Raw genomic sequence first — 15450 nt, 5'->3', positions numbered from 1 at the left:
GGTAACACTGCATAATTTCAGCCTGTTCCCATATCATAATCCCATATCATATTATTATAATATTGTCAGGTGTTTATCTGAGGTGATCATCTGTTGCTATTGTCAGTATGAGCTGTCAGTTCAGCCCTTTAGAAGCGTAAGTCTATACAGCTGTTTGCTTTCTATTTTAGTGAGGCAGTGAGGCACTAAGGCCCAGATGCAATGCTGAGCAGTGTGGAGCCTGACTTTTAGGCACCTAGAAGATGCTGCAATCCACAAAGCCTGAGCTGGGTGCCTAGGCTCCATTTACAATGAAGGGAGGAGAGAGGTGCCTTAAATTGATATGCCAAGGCAGCGCACTGCTTAAGCTAGCCAATGGGAGATGCAGACCAGAGGGGTGTGTGATAAGCCCTGCCCCTCACACAGAGATAGGCACCTAGCTCTGCTTGAGATTGATGAAGCTGGGGGAAGAAAGGCTTTCAGATGCCTAAGTCACATGTTGGGCCCAATTGATAGGTGTGCTCAGAGGCTGCATTGGGCCTCTCAGGCAAGTTCACACAAAACATTCGGGGGCAAAGGTAATCCCTTAGAACCTTTAGCCTAGTGGTTAGGGTACACTCACCCAGGATCTGGGAATCCTGGTTCAAGTCCCCCCTCCTCATGACAAGGAGAAGGGATTTAAATGGAACTGCACAGGTGAGTGCCCCAACCACTGGACTATGAGGGAACACCACAGCAGAATATCCTAATCTCTCCTGTTCGAAGTTCCACTTTAATTCAGTAATTGAATAATTGGGCCAGTGAAAGCATGAGTGACTCTGTAGCCTAGTGATTAGAGCCTCACCTGATCATTGATAGATCCCTGTTTCAATCCCCCCTCCCTCGGGGGGGACAAACTGAGGGGTTTTCCTCATCCTCCACTAGGCTAAAGGTTATAAGGGGGCTCCTCCTCTTCCCTCTCCCACCCTGACTGTTTTGTTTTGAACTCGCTTGCAGGGCCCGATCCAGTCGGCAGCCTCTCAGCATACCGACTGAGTTAGGCCCTGCATGCGACTGTAGGTGACCAAACACCTATCTTCCCTGGTTTGTGAATCGCTCTGGGCCTAAGGCAGGACCCAGGCACCTGGAGTGAGGTAGTGGTGTGCATGCCCAGAAGCAAAAACTTCAGTGTCAAGTGACTGTAGGTGCCTACAGGGTTAGGTGGCAGCCAAGCAGGAGTTTTGTGGATCACCGTGATTCCTAAAATGGGACTCAGGCACCTGAACACCTTTGGGGCTCAGACTCTAACTGGTTATTGTTTATACATCTTTGTCCTTTAGCTCAGGAGTCGAATGCCACTAAAGGCTAAGTTCTTTTTCCTTTTGAACAGCTGACACGTGACAAATCTTTGCCCTGTGGCATTGCTCCTTTTTTCCTATGTTTTCTGGACTTGATGGAGGTGTATTCTGGTCAGGGTCATAAAAGCAGACAGATAAATGAAGATTAAGTGTTTTTCCTTTCCACCGGATATGCTTATCACAGAGAATAGCTGACCTCTGAGAAAGCTAAAGTAGGATAACTACTTGGGGAGATAAAGCTAGCTCTGCTAGCTGCAGTTTAAAAGAGAGAGGTTATTTGGCTAGAATCTTAACTACGAAAGGGCCTGCTCTTACTCCCATTAAAGTCAATGGCAAAGGTCCTATTGACCTCAGTAGGAGCAGAGTGGGGGCCCTAATTTTTGTTTATCCCAAAGTCTTTTATATGAATGCCACATTTTTTCTTTATTCAAAGGAAAACACTCTTTAGAAAGGCTACTCAGGGCTGCCAATTGTTGCAATCAGAACATAGACGCATGTAAATGCTGCATATTCAGAGATCGTTTTGCTGACTATAAATTCTAATCTATTCTTATTTTTTAAAATTTAATGGATAAATGGGTTGACTTACACCTGACAGCTGTTCAAAGCTTGATTTGGGACTAGCCTTGCAAAGCACATGGGTGGGATTTTTCTAAAGCACTCAGCATTGACCTAACTCTGCTCCGTCTGAAGTTGATAGTAAAACTCCTATTAACTTCAGTAGGAGCAGAAATAGCCCAATGCTAGTGAGCACATCTGTAAATTCCACCCTTAGTCTAACGCTAATGCAGAATAGAGCAGCATTGGTACTTAAAGGCTTACATCTGCTAGAATGGATGGCACCCCACCCAGTGCAATCTGCATCATGTCTGTTTGTTTCAGTACCAATGTATGGTATTTGAATGGAGGGGCACATTCTGTACTCAGCTACTCCTGTGAAATCTCACTGATTTTCAACATCGCATTGGTGGCTTGTGAACAGAGATGTCAGTGATTTTCAGTGGGTTTACAGTTACGTGAGTGTTCAGTAGTAGCCCCAAATGCAGTGAGTTACCGTTGTATGAGTGAAGCTGAGAAGATAATGTGGCCCAACATGGATGCAAATACATTAATGTAGTGCCCATCTTTAAAAAAGGGAAGGAGGAGGATCCGGGGAACTACAGGCCAGTCAGCCTCACCTCAGTCCCTGGAAAAATCATGGAGCAGGTCCTCAAGGAATCAATTTTGAAGCACTTAGAGGAGAGGAAAGTGATCAGGAACAGTCAGCATGGATTCACCAAGGGCAAGTCATGCCTGACTAATCTAATTGCCTTCTATGACGAGATAACTGGCTCTGTGGATGAGGGGAAAGCAGTGGACGTGTTGTTCCTTGACTTTAGCAAAGCTTTTGACACAGTCTCCCACGGTATTCTTGCCAGCAAGTTAAAGTATGGGCTGGATGAATGGACTATAAGGTGGATAGAAAGTTGGCTAGATTGTCGGGCTCCACGGGTAGTGATCAATGGCTCCATGTATAGTCGGCAGCCAGTATCAAGTGGAGTGCCCCAAGGGTCAATCCTCGGGCCGTTTTTGTTCAATATCTTCATTAGTGATCTGGAGGATGGCATGGATTGCACCCTCAGCAAGTTTGCAGATGACACTAAACTGGGAGGAGAGGTAGATACGCTGGAGGGTAGGGATAGGATACAGAGGGACGTAGACAAATCAGAGGATTGGGCCAAAAGAAATCTGATGAGGTTCAACAAGGACAAGTGCAGAGTCCTGCACTTACGACGGAAGAATCCCATGCACCGCTACAGACTAGGGACCGAATGGCTAGGCAGCAGTTCTGCAGAAAAGGACCTAGGGATTACAGTGGACGAGAAGCTGGATATGAGTCAACAGTGTGCCCTTCTTAACAAGAAGGCCAATGGCATTTTGGGATATATATGTAGGGGCATTGCCAGCAGATCGAGGGACGTGATTGTTCCCCTCTATTCGACATTGGTGAGGCCTCATCTGGAGTACTGTGTCCAGTTTTGGGCCCCGCACTACAAGAAGGATGTCGAAAAATTGGAGAGAGTCCAGCGGAGGGCAACAAAAATGATTAGGGGACTGGAACACATGACTTATGAGGAGAGGCTGAGGGAACTGGGATTGTTTAGTCTGCGGAAGAGAAGAATGAGGGGGGATTTGATAGCAGCTTTCACCTGCTTGAAAGGGGGTTCCAAAGAGGATGGATCTAGACTGTTCTCAGTGGTAGCAGGTGACAGAACGAGGAGTAATGGTCTCAAGTCGCAGTGGGGGAGGTTTAGGTTGGATATTAAGAGAAACTTTTTCACTAGGAGGGTGATGAAACACTGGAGTGCGTTACCTAGGGAGGTGGTGGAATCTCCTTCCTTTGAGGTTTTTAAGGTCAGGCTTGACAAAGCCCTGGCTGGGATGATTTAGTTGGGGATTGGTCCTTCTTTGAGCAGGGGGTTGGACTAGATGACCTCCTGAGGTTCCTTCCAACCCTGATATTCTATGATTCTAATGCCAACACTCAATATGGGAATTGTTCAGACTACAATAAGCAATTTAAAAATCTATAATGTCATGCAACCTGCTCCACAAGACGGGGAGAGGTGACTTCTGAAACCCAAAGGAAATAAGAATCCATGGGCCAATTTCTGATCTCATCTACTTACTGTAACTCTGCTGTGACTCGGTTCAGAATCTGGCTGTATGTGCGCATCTAGGTTTTGTCTTTTGTGTATATACACATTGGTTAATGAATTGAAATACACTAGAGTGCTGACATCAAATAGAATATGAACGTATGACACTGAGCGTGATATTTTAGTTTTCAGAATGGTTTAAAGATTTGAGTACACATCATCTTAGCATGGAAAAGCATTCTCCAGTCAAGCCATCTGACAAACACGCAGCTGTTTTGACCTCTCTTGTCTTGAGGAGACAAAGATCTGTGTTCATTGGTTCCAGAGACAGTCACTCAGAATCATGGCTGTGGTACTGTTTTTTTAAAATCCTCTTGGCTCCGGGAGCTGCTCTGAGTAGTGAAAATGAATTCTTCACGGTTTTTTTTTTTTTTTTATTGTTAATGAAAGACTCCTGACACAACACGAGAGAGTTAATTGTCTGGCACCAGGCAGTGGGATTCCCTGACGCCAGCTGTTAATGCGGTAGTGCTGATGGTTTGCATTAGTTGACTAGCTTTGCGGAATTCTAACTCAAGGGTAGAAATAAACACTGATAAGATGTTAATTCCTTTTCAGGATCTCCTGTCACCCTGTAAGTCCTAAAAATTGTGATAACCTGTAGAAATTATGTTTAAATATATATCTTTATATAGGAATATTGTTCTTCCAATCAATGAGCAGTATAGTACTGGATCCTATTTCACTAGTAAAACTTAATCAGAACAATAGGTTCATTATGCTTTACTGTTGCTCCTGTTAAGGATATACAAAAAAAGCAACAATGCATTTTTGAAAAAGTTTTATGTGTAGGATGAGAGGCCGGGCTTATGATGGAGTCTGAATAGATGTGGGGGCTGATATAGGCACAGTCCTTGCACAGAGATGGGGAAACTGACTCCTGAGGACAGACTACTAAAAGTTTGTAATGCTGATTGAAAGATTTAGAGCAATCCATGTGAGATAAATTCTAAAGCCTCCTTGTTAATAACCGTGCAATTAACAATTATTTTACACTTAGTGAAACCCATTGTCAGGATTTCTAAGCCTTACGTTGGTTATGCTGTTGTGGTCTCAAACCTAGGGTTGTTTTGTTTGAACCTGGTAGCCAAGCATGTCTGCTGGAATGCTTTAATTTGCAGCAGGATTATTCAGAAAGCTTCAATGCCTCCATTTTGAAAAGCATATCTTAAAGTGAAAGGATGAGGACTGAGACAGTTAAAAGGTGTATAATCATTTGCAAGGCAGCCTTAGAGACAAAGCATACAGTGCAGTCTGCTGCAGTGAAAGCTTACCCCCGTGATGGGTGTGATCCTCACCTCCACTCCAGCCGCCTTTATATGGGGTTAAAGAACTGGAGTGGTGTAAAGGGACACTAAGCTCCATATCTGTCTAGACAAGACTTCCTCCAGCAGAGGTATTGTGGAGACAGCCGTAGGGCTTTATTTAGAGGACCTACTCACAGGCCATGGTGGAGTGGGAGTAGTGGGGCTGCAATGGAAGGGTGTGTTGGGGTGGGAATCTCGGCTTACAGCACTGTGGAGATTCCAGGCAGCACTAAGATCTATGGGGAGGCCCAAAGAGGCTACTGTAACTCAGGCAGGCTCCCAGGGCTGACTGCAGAGCTTCTTCAGCCCCTAGTCCCTGGAACAGCCCAGGACTGAGAGGGCACAAGGGTGGCTTAAAGCCAGCCCAAGCCTTTTAGGGTATGTGTACACTGTAATGTAAGCCCAGAGTTAGTGGAACTCTAGTCAGTAAACCTTGGGTTTGAGAGTCCAGGGCTTGAGCTTCTGCACTGTTTGCTGACCCTAGGATGAGGATTTTTGAACCCAGGCTTCAGCAGCCACACTGCCCTACACAGGTTTGAGTACAACCAACTGTATCCCCATACTTCCTAGCACCCTCCCAAAATGGGGCTGCTCTAGCCCTTTATTTGTGGCATAGTGCGGGAAAACTTGACTGTCTGTCTGCCCCCTCCTTCCCCACCCCCCATCATGGCAAGTTTGATCAGTCCATCAAAGCATGCTGCCAAGCTGTCATTTTGTTCTGCATCCTCCCAGCAACCAAAGCCAACAACATGGAGCAGCTGCCTTTTGAAGAACTTCTCTTGGTTGTGCTTTCAGTCCTGTTTCAAAAAATGGGCTGAGTTTCCACATTCCAGCAGTGGTTTCTGACTCACCAAAGGCTCCTGAGAGAGCTAATGACGGAGGAGGATACAGACGTGGCAGACTTGAACTGGCTGATGCTGCTCATGACACTTGGTATAGATGCTGATGCCCCGTGCATAGACCGATGCTTCCAGAGCAGGGCCATAGGCACCGGCTGGTGCAACCACATCCTCTTACAGACCTGGGATGACCAGCAGTGGGTCCAGAACTTTCACATGAGGAAAGCTACATTTCTGAAGCTTGGTGAGCAGCTTGCCCCAGCCCTCCAGTGTAGAAATACACACATGAGGGTGGCCATGGTGGTCCAGAAGTGGGTTGCTATAGCTGTTTGGAAGCTGGCTGCGCCACACTTCTCCAGGTTTGTTGCCAACCAGTTTGGCGTTGAAAAGTCAACTGTGGGTAAAGTGGTGGTGGAGGTTACTGAGGCAGTCAGGTGTGTGGTTTATCCCAGGTGTGGGGCATAAAAGATATTCCTGAAGGAATTGCTGGCTCTGAGAGAATGGGGTTTCCAAATGGTATTGGAGCCATTGATGGAGCTCATGCACGCATAATTTTTTTTTTTTCCCCTCCTCAAGGAGCACGAGTACATAAACCAGAAAGGGTACTGCAGGCCCTTGTGGGCCACGGAGGCTGATTTATGAACATCAACGTGGGCTGCACTGGAAAGTTTCATGATGCCAGGGTTTTCTGCCAATTGGGTCACTATTCCCACCAAATAACAATGTCATAAATGGAGTTACTGCCCTCACTGTTATTTTGGGGGGCTCTGCTTACCCCTTTTGGCTGGGCTTATAAAACCATGCCCTGATCTCAGAGGACCTGGCAAAAGAAGGTTTAACTGCATTCTCAGCAGGTGTAGAATGGTGGTTGAATGTGTGTTTGACGGATTGAAATCGACTGGTGTTTATAGACCTATTTGGTTTACAGTGTTATCAGTGCTGTGGCTTGTTGTGCTGTTCCCGACCTTTGTGATGCCAAAGGGAAGCCATTTTTCCCCCCTCCGCGGACCCATGACAGCAATGGATTGCTGAACCAGTACTCTCAGCCAGAAAGTGCACCTGTCGCAGCTGCACCTGTATGCACCCAGGCAACAGAAATTATGCTCCCACATCATGGATTTACATGGAAGAGGGAGACTAGTACCTCTATGAATGTGCTTATGCAATGCTTACAGTACATTAGGTTGGGAGGTGGGGGTTTGATTGCCATGCATTGTACTTATGGGTGACATGACCGCTTATGACATAGGGCGGGGGGAGAACTGGATTTAGATTGTGTATTGACAAATGGTGTTTGCATACAGCTTCAAAGTTGTCCCTTGTCATGTGTTTCTTTGTTGTTTGGAATACACATTGTGTTGCAGTGATAGAATTTCTTCATAAAATAAAAAACTTTATTTTTGAACATTTATTAGAAAAGCACAATATTAAACCGCTGCTGGGCAGGCCAGCTGCCATTAGCACACCAAAACCTTTTACAAAACCATGCACAAAGTGCACGAACAGGTGCAAACAGTGAAACAATTTGCAAGACAGAAAACCTCCTACTATGGCAGGTCCCTTGGTGCCCTCTTCTTCTTTCCCCTCCTTACACATTTGCTGCTCACTGGGTGTCAGGGCAGAGGGGTGAAGGCATCCTTAGGGGAAGGCTTCAGCATGGGGGACTGCGTGGGGTACATTGGCCTGTCCATGTGCTGTTAGGGCTTGATTGCCTGGCCCACCCAGTCAAACCTGTTCCTATCTGCAGTACATTGTACCGGGGCGGGGACTCAAGCCACGGGGTGTGCACAGCAGGAGCCTTCAGTCTTGTGGCCATTAGAAAAAGCAGCTGTTCAAACAGTTCTGTTTTCCTCCCTTAACAGCTATTCCTCTTCCGGGAACTGCTAAGCAAGTGTCTGCTTCTGCACTGAAATCCTGCCCTCAAGCTGTGCAGCCAGCCTGAGCCTTTCCACTTGCTGTAATTGCCCCTCTCTTTGGTATTTGGACTGGCTTGTTGGCCCTGTCCAGAATGTCAACCATAAGTCTGTCATGGAAACGTTTCCTTTTGGGCTGGGTCATGATGGTATGGTGACCCAGGCTCCTACTGCTGTGTCAGTTATATGTCGCAGTACTGTGGTCTGTAGAGGTCAGTAGGCTTGGGAGAGGACAACACGCAGAAGGTTGTTTGTCTCAGTGCGTGAGCACAGAAGAACTCCTCTTGGAATTTCAAGGACACAAAATGTTACTTTGTACAACTGTATTTCAGTAGACTGTTAAAGGGAAGCTTCAGATCACAGAAGCTCCCTCAACATGGCTGGGTTAATTGCAGTGAGGGACATGCACACAGAATGGTAATTTACAAATCACAACTGCTTTTTTTCTAATACCGCAGACCAATTTGGGCTTTGCGAGAGGGCGGTTGCGACCGTGTTCTAAATAAACCTCTATCATTGCAGGCATTCTGCATTTTGGAGGGCGTAACCGTTCTTGTGGTTCCCGAGTGGCAGAGAGGTTTTATGCCAAGCTGCTGACGGGAAGCCAGCCATGTATGGCACAGAAGTATTCAAACGTGTGGTGAGTGAATGGCACATCTGTGAGTGGAGTGGGCTGGTCAGCTACCGAGGTGGCCCTGGAAAAATACGCCCTTCCCCAAAATGTGCCTACCTATCTGGAATTTCTGCTACAGGAAAATTTTGCAGCTATCGGCACCTGAGATTGGGTCAAACTTCATGATGGAATCAATAGGATGCTGTGTTAGTGCCTGCATGGGTTGGTCCCTCCCTACTGCTTCTGATACAGCCTGTTATGACTGCCTGCAAACACACGAATCTCCACCGGCATCCCCCTTACCTGCCCCACACCCCCAGTTTCTGGACTTCATTCAAACTCCCAGATGTATTTCAGACCCATGATTTCATCCGCTGTGGACCATGTGGACTACATTGAACTGAAATAGTCTACAGCTGTAAAAGGACTACAAGTCAGCCTCCCCCTGCTACAGTTTACTGTTTGCAGGGGGTTTGTTACACCATTGGATTGGTTCAGAGCAGTGTGCTTGCAGGGAAGGCAATATAGGGTTCTTATTTCTAACAAACTTACCTGTCCTAGCAAAAATTTGTGCTTTTCTGTCGAAGCTTGTTTCACTGCTTGTACTTCCCCATCTCCATTTTGAATTCCATATGGTTGGGTAGATGTCAAGGTGCTGGCATGCAATCCGCCATTCACGGGTACACACTGCTATCCGAGGCCTGTAATAACCTTTACATTGGTTCATAAACTGGAAATCCCTCCCATAGTATATTAATAAACACAAAAATGGAGCCAGAAACTTACTGGTTCTAGGGTGATTTCTGCCTCTTCTGTTCCTGCTGCCAGTTCCGCGGTGGGCCGCTCCTCTGGGGGGGACCTCGAAAAGTTCCTCCTAGTACAACTCAAAGATGTGCTGCAGCTACACTTGCAACAAAGTCTCCTCGGGAATGGTTTCATCACCAGAGTCATTTTGGTGGCCACATCGGGCCCCTGCTGCTGGCTCCTGTCCATTCGCATGCTAGATTCTGGGGACAGCAGGGCACTCTCCCACCTGACCAGGTCGTTGTGCACACTGTTGGTTCCATGCTAGGCGCAGTATCCAGCCCCTGGTCAAAGTCCTCATAAAACGGGAAGGATGATGGCAAGTTTGCAGAGGTGGTCTTCTGGTCCCTGGCTTTGTGGTACTCAGTCTTGAGCTGCTTAATCTGCTCCCTGCGCTGGTCACTGGTCCAGTAAATTTCCAACTCTGCCAGCTTCCTTGCTATTTGCTGTTGGGCATTGTCATTCATGGCACTCTTACTAAAATAGAATGTTTTGCTCGCTTCACACCATAGAGTCACCAAATCTGGCTATGCTCCTGCAACAAGGAAGCAGTGCTCTTGGCAAAGGACTTCTGGGCGGTGGCCATTGCCAATGAAACAGAAGGGTCACTGCATTTGCTGCTCAGCAGTCACGATAAAATACAAGGGTTAAATACAAGCTGAGCTTCTCTTTAATAAAGGGGGTTACCTTCGTTCTCTGGGAGTCAATTGGCGACTTGTGGGGAGGAGAGGACAAAACACCGGCCCATGGGTTTGATGGAGAGCGTTAGCGGATTCCCAAGCCCTGTCTCTGGTGTGGCTGCATCCATACAGCAGAATGATAGGGCTTGAACCCTGGGTCTCAGCTGGACATGGGTTTGGACCCTCCACCCCCTTGGGGATCTAGGACCCTGGGTCTGAGCCTGAGTCCTGGAGATCTGTAGACAGAAGCTGGTTTAGGGTCTGAGTCTGAGTCCAGGCTTACATTGCAGTATAGACATACCCGTAGATCTATAATAAATACTGGTGCACCACAGAATTGATTATTTATATTACCATAGTGTGATTCTCACCCTGTGTCACTAATATGCCTCAGCCATAAGTTGGGTGAGAGCATAGTCCCCTTGCCCTTTAAATCTTTGTCCACTGTGTTGAGCCAGAAAGAAAAAGGCAATTACTACAGTGATGGGTGTTTTAAAGGCCTATATAGAAATGGCCCATTAGTTTCAACTGAGTTAGGTATCTGTGATGTGGACAGCTGTCCAGGAATTGGACTGAGACCACTAACTCCTTTTATGGAGGTGATTAACCGCTGATGGATTTGATTACTGCTGAATTTGAACCAGAAAACTAGAGAGGAAATGTTAAAGTGGTTATAGCATTGAGAGACCTGGGAAAATAGTGAAGATTTGATTCACGTAAAAGGAATCCAGGAATCTTTAGTAGAGCAAGTGTCAGGGAATGAGATAAAGGGCAGGGAAAGAACAACACATGGGACAGAAACAGGACATTAACCTGGGAGCAATTGAAGGCATAAACATGACACTGTAACAGAGAGTACAGGTTGGCCCCTAGTCTTTCAGATGAAACAGTAAACACACACCAAAGTCTTATCTACTGTACATGGATACTAAAATTTGGGCCAAATTATTGTCAGTTACACTGGTATAAATCTGGAATAACACCACTGTCTTTTAAAACTGAATATTGTCAGAATTCTGTAACTTCAGTAGTTTACTCTACATTTACATCCATATGACAGTAGTTCCATGGGCTAAAATTGAATAATTGTTGCTGTACCATAATATTACAATGTACTAGGCAGTTCTCTCCATGTCATTTACTTGTAGTAGGTGGTGGATATAGAAAGACCTTATCTTCATTTAATTAATAGGTTAACAAAGAAACCAAGAACATTTGACCTTAGCTGAACGGACGAAAGATATTTTTAATCAAGAAAGGAACTGAGTCACAGTTTTAAATAGATACTATAGCTATTAATTATGTCAGCAAGATGTAACTCATGTTGAACATACCAGTAAAGCCGTGGATAAATGAGAACTGGTTGACATAGTTTTAGTGGTGGTGTAGCCCTGTGGGCCCCGGGATATTAGAGAGACAAGGTGGGTGAGGTGATATCTTTTATTGGACCAAGAGACAAGTTTTCGACCTACCCAGAGCTCTTCTTTAGGTGAAGTTGGTCCAATAAATTATATTGCCTCACCCACCTTGTCTCTCTAATTTATTTAGATTTTCAAAAGGCCTTTGAAAAGATCACTCACAAGAGGCTACTAAAGAAACTCTGCAGTCATGGGATGAGATGCAAAGTAGTGTGATACAGTGAAAACTGGCGAAGAGACAGGAACCAAAGTTAGCAATAACTGGTAAGTTTTCATAATAACAAGGTTAACTGTGTGATGCCCCAAGTTTCAGTGCAGATCTCATGTTTAATATATTTATTAATGATCTGGAAAGGGCGGGGTAGCAAAGGGGTGGCAAAGCTGTTTAGTCCAGAAAGGACTGTGAGGAACTTCAGAGGAACCTAAATAAGCTAGGGGCACAGGTAGTATGACAGCAAATTAAATTGCATGTTCTATAAATACAAAGCAATGCACACTGGAGGGGAAAATTTAAACTACTCCTACACCTTACAGCATTCTGAATTAACTCTGTCAACTCAGGAAAGAGACTGGATAGCTCAGTGAAGACCTGCTCTCAGTTTGTAGCTGTGGTCAAAAAAGCAAATGTGTTAGAATGCACAAGGAACAGGATAGAGAACAGTATGGAAAATATTATAATACCTTTAAGTTATTGGTAGGGCTTCATGTAAAACACTGGGTGCAGTTCTGGTCACCACAGCTCAAAAAGAATGTGTTGAGAGAAGTGTGAAGAGAATGATCAAAACCCTGGAAAAACTCGAACATGAAAAGAGATTGAAAAGTTTGGGATTGCTTACCTTTTGAAGCTAATACCAATCCACCCTGTCAAAAATATTCTGGGTGTGTAATATTACGCACCCAGAATATCAGTGAAACAGTTGATTTATTAACAGTTTTACCTGGCTCTGTAATCAGTAATAGTCTAAGTAAGAATTTGGATTAATCAATACAATTTCCCATTAGCTCCCTCCCCAGACACCAGTTGGATTTTTGTTTGTTTGTTTGTTACTTTTTAAGTGGCTAAGGAATTTGTCAATGACCTTTAATCTGATTACCAGCATGTTAATATAATCTGCTATAATTTTGAGTCCAAACTTTCGAACTGTGGCTACTTACCATCAATTTAGTCACATGTGGAGAAATCCTGGTCCTACTGAAGTCAACAACAGTTTATGCACAGACAACCACAACTGATGTACATTAGGATTTCCAACTCCTCACAGTCCTGGATTACGTCCAGTCCAACCATTCAAATGCCCAGAATGCTCAAATTAAAACACAGGATTAGCTGATGATAATTTTACCATAATAAAGCTAAACAGATTTGTAGTTGTCATCTGTGGAAATGAAGGATGCAGTGGAAAGTTTAACATATGTGGCTGTTACTGCAGTAATTCTAAGATTCCTTTCTCTCCGACTCTCTCCCTTTAATTGGCAGCTAGAATTTAGAAACTCGTCTTTTTTTTTTTTTTTTCCCCCCTTTCGGAATGGCATAGAAAATATGGCTCTTCAGAAATCATGGGCCATGTCCAGTGGGCATTTAGAAAATATTCGACAGATGATTTAGAGGGCTTTTTTTACCATTGGGTTTAGCTATGTTTAGCTTGTTCTCTCGTTCGGTGGGTATTGCATATGGTGCGGTTGACTGTGCAATTGCAATGCTTGAGTGAAAACCTCCTGAACAGCAACTATTGCACTACTGTAATTTGCAGGATTATCTCAATGTTCTGCTCCATGCTTCTATCATATTCCGTGTGGATTTCAAACTGATAACTATACAGCAAACATAATTATGTGTTCCAGAACGACACAAGAAGATGCCTTTTGTTATATGTCAACATCAAGTAAATATAGGCTTGGAAAGATTAGATTTTTATCAGTAAATGTCGATTTCACCGTACACACACAGATTGATGAAAAAGTATTTCCACTGATAATAGAAATTTACAGATAGACAAAGTAAGAAAAATGCTGCTTGAGACCTTAGAGTTTATTTTAAGGACATTTACTTTGTACATTTTGGCATGTGATGTTGACAATTTGTGTTTGAACAGTTATAAATCTTTAGTTTTCAAATCTCAACATCTACTGTTGTTGAATAATTATTGTCTGATCCTCCTGTCTGGCACCCTGCCATAATTTTCCACAACTGTGAACATTTAAATAGCAGAGTGAGACGCCTCCCTGGAGCCTGGACTTAGGTGCCTATCTCTGTGAGAGGGGCAGGGCATAGCACACACCCCTCCGGTCAGCATCTCCCATTTACTAGCTTATGTGGCTCCTCAGCTAGCGTGCTAGGTTTTGTGGATCGCATTCTAAGGCTCCTGCCTCTCCCCATTCGTTGTATAAGGAGCCTAGGCATCTAGATCCGGCTTTGGAAATTGCAATATTTTTCTTGTGATTTTCTAGGCCTCTAAAAATCAGGTGCCATGATGCTTAACATTGCAATATCTAAATCCTTACATGGCTCATGCACCTAATATCAAAACCACAACCTCAGCCAATCATAAAGCCGCCTCCTCAGTATTCTGTTATTTTGTGGGGCTTTCCCTTTCCACCCTCCCCCACAACAGAGATATTAGAATACAAGCTTTAACAAAACACTCTTGATAAAAGTTTGACAACTCTTATTTACCAGAAATTATAACTGACAATTTCAATTCTCTCAGGACTTTAACAGAACACAGAACTTTGTCTAATGAATAATTCTGAGGGGCAATATTTAGGACTGTTTACACCTGGGGATATACTTGTTTATGCCTGTTTATATTCTTTGTGGTGCCTTCCATATGTGGACTTTATGGGTGCTCAGACATACATACGTGCACGTAACCACACTTCCACACCCTAACACTACAAAAATATAAGAAGGCTGGTGGACACTGGGATTCAGCCCAGACCAGTAAAGGGTTGCGTTACCACCTGTCCTGTAACTCTGGGTGCCTTCAATACTATGCTGCTGTGGCTCACAGGCCTGACACCAGCAATCTGCATAAAGATCAACCCTGGCTTCCACCACCCAGTTACTTTTTGCTGCGTGTCCCCCAACACCCAAATTTTCCCCAAACTGTCTCCCTCTGTAGCGTCTTCTCCTGGAACGCTCTCGGACATCATTAAGTTTGTTGCTCCTTTAAAGAGTCAATACGCTGCAGCTCATTAACAGGTGTTTGACATACTCTTATTCCAATCACAGTATTGAATAAGTTTATAGTAAAACAAGTTTATTAAACAAAAAGTCATAGGTTTGAGTGATACCAAGTACAAGGCTGAAAGATAGAAATTGTTACGAACTTACAAAAATAAAAAATATGCTTCTAAGACTAAAACTGAACTTTGGCAAGTTATAATTATTGGCTAAGCAGGTTTCTCACTTATTTTCAGTTCCTAGAGCATTCAACTCTATAGCCTTTTATTTTCTTTAAAGTGAATTTTGTTATGTGGTATTACACCATTGTGGGTTCAGCTCTGGTGGCTACAGTTTCAAGTCTAACAGAGTGAAAGTTACCTTTGCTACTTGCTTTGGATTTAGAGTCTCTAGGAACACAAAGACCAAGTGTAGTGACCACACTTACATTCACTAGTACAAGATCTAGTCTATTTTACAAGTTTTATTAAAGTTACAATTAAAGTTATGATTACCTAAGCATATAGAAATTCTGTACAGACCTATGCATAAGTTACAAATATAGTTATATTCACATCCTTAACAATAGTGTTAGGTCTGATGCGTCTCATGGATTGATCATCAGTAGAGGTTCCTGCTGGAGTTTTCCATAGGGAGCTCAATTTTCCCACTGTGGGCACTTTCATTTTATAATGTGA

The sequence above is a fragment of the Natator depressus genome, chromosome 3 (genome assembly GCF_965152275.1).
Source record: "Natator depressus isolate rNatDep1 chromosome 3, rNatDep2.hap1, whole genome shotgun sequence".
Taxonomy (NCBI): Eukaryota; Metazoa; Chordata; order Testudines; family Cheloniidae; genus Natator; species Natator depressus.
This window is presented reverse-complemented; position numbering follows the sequence as displayed.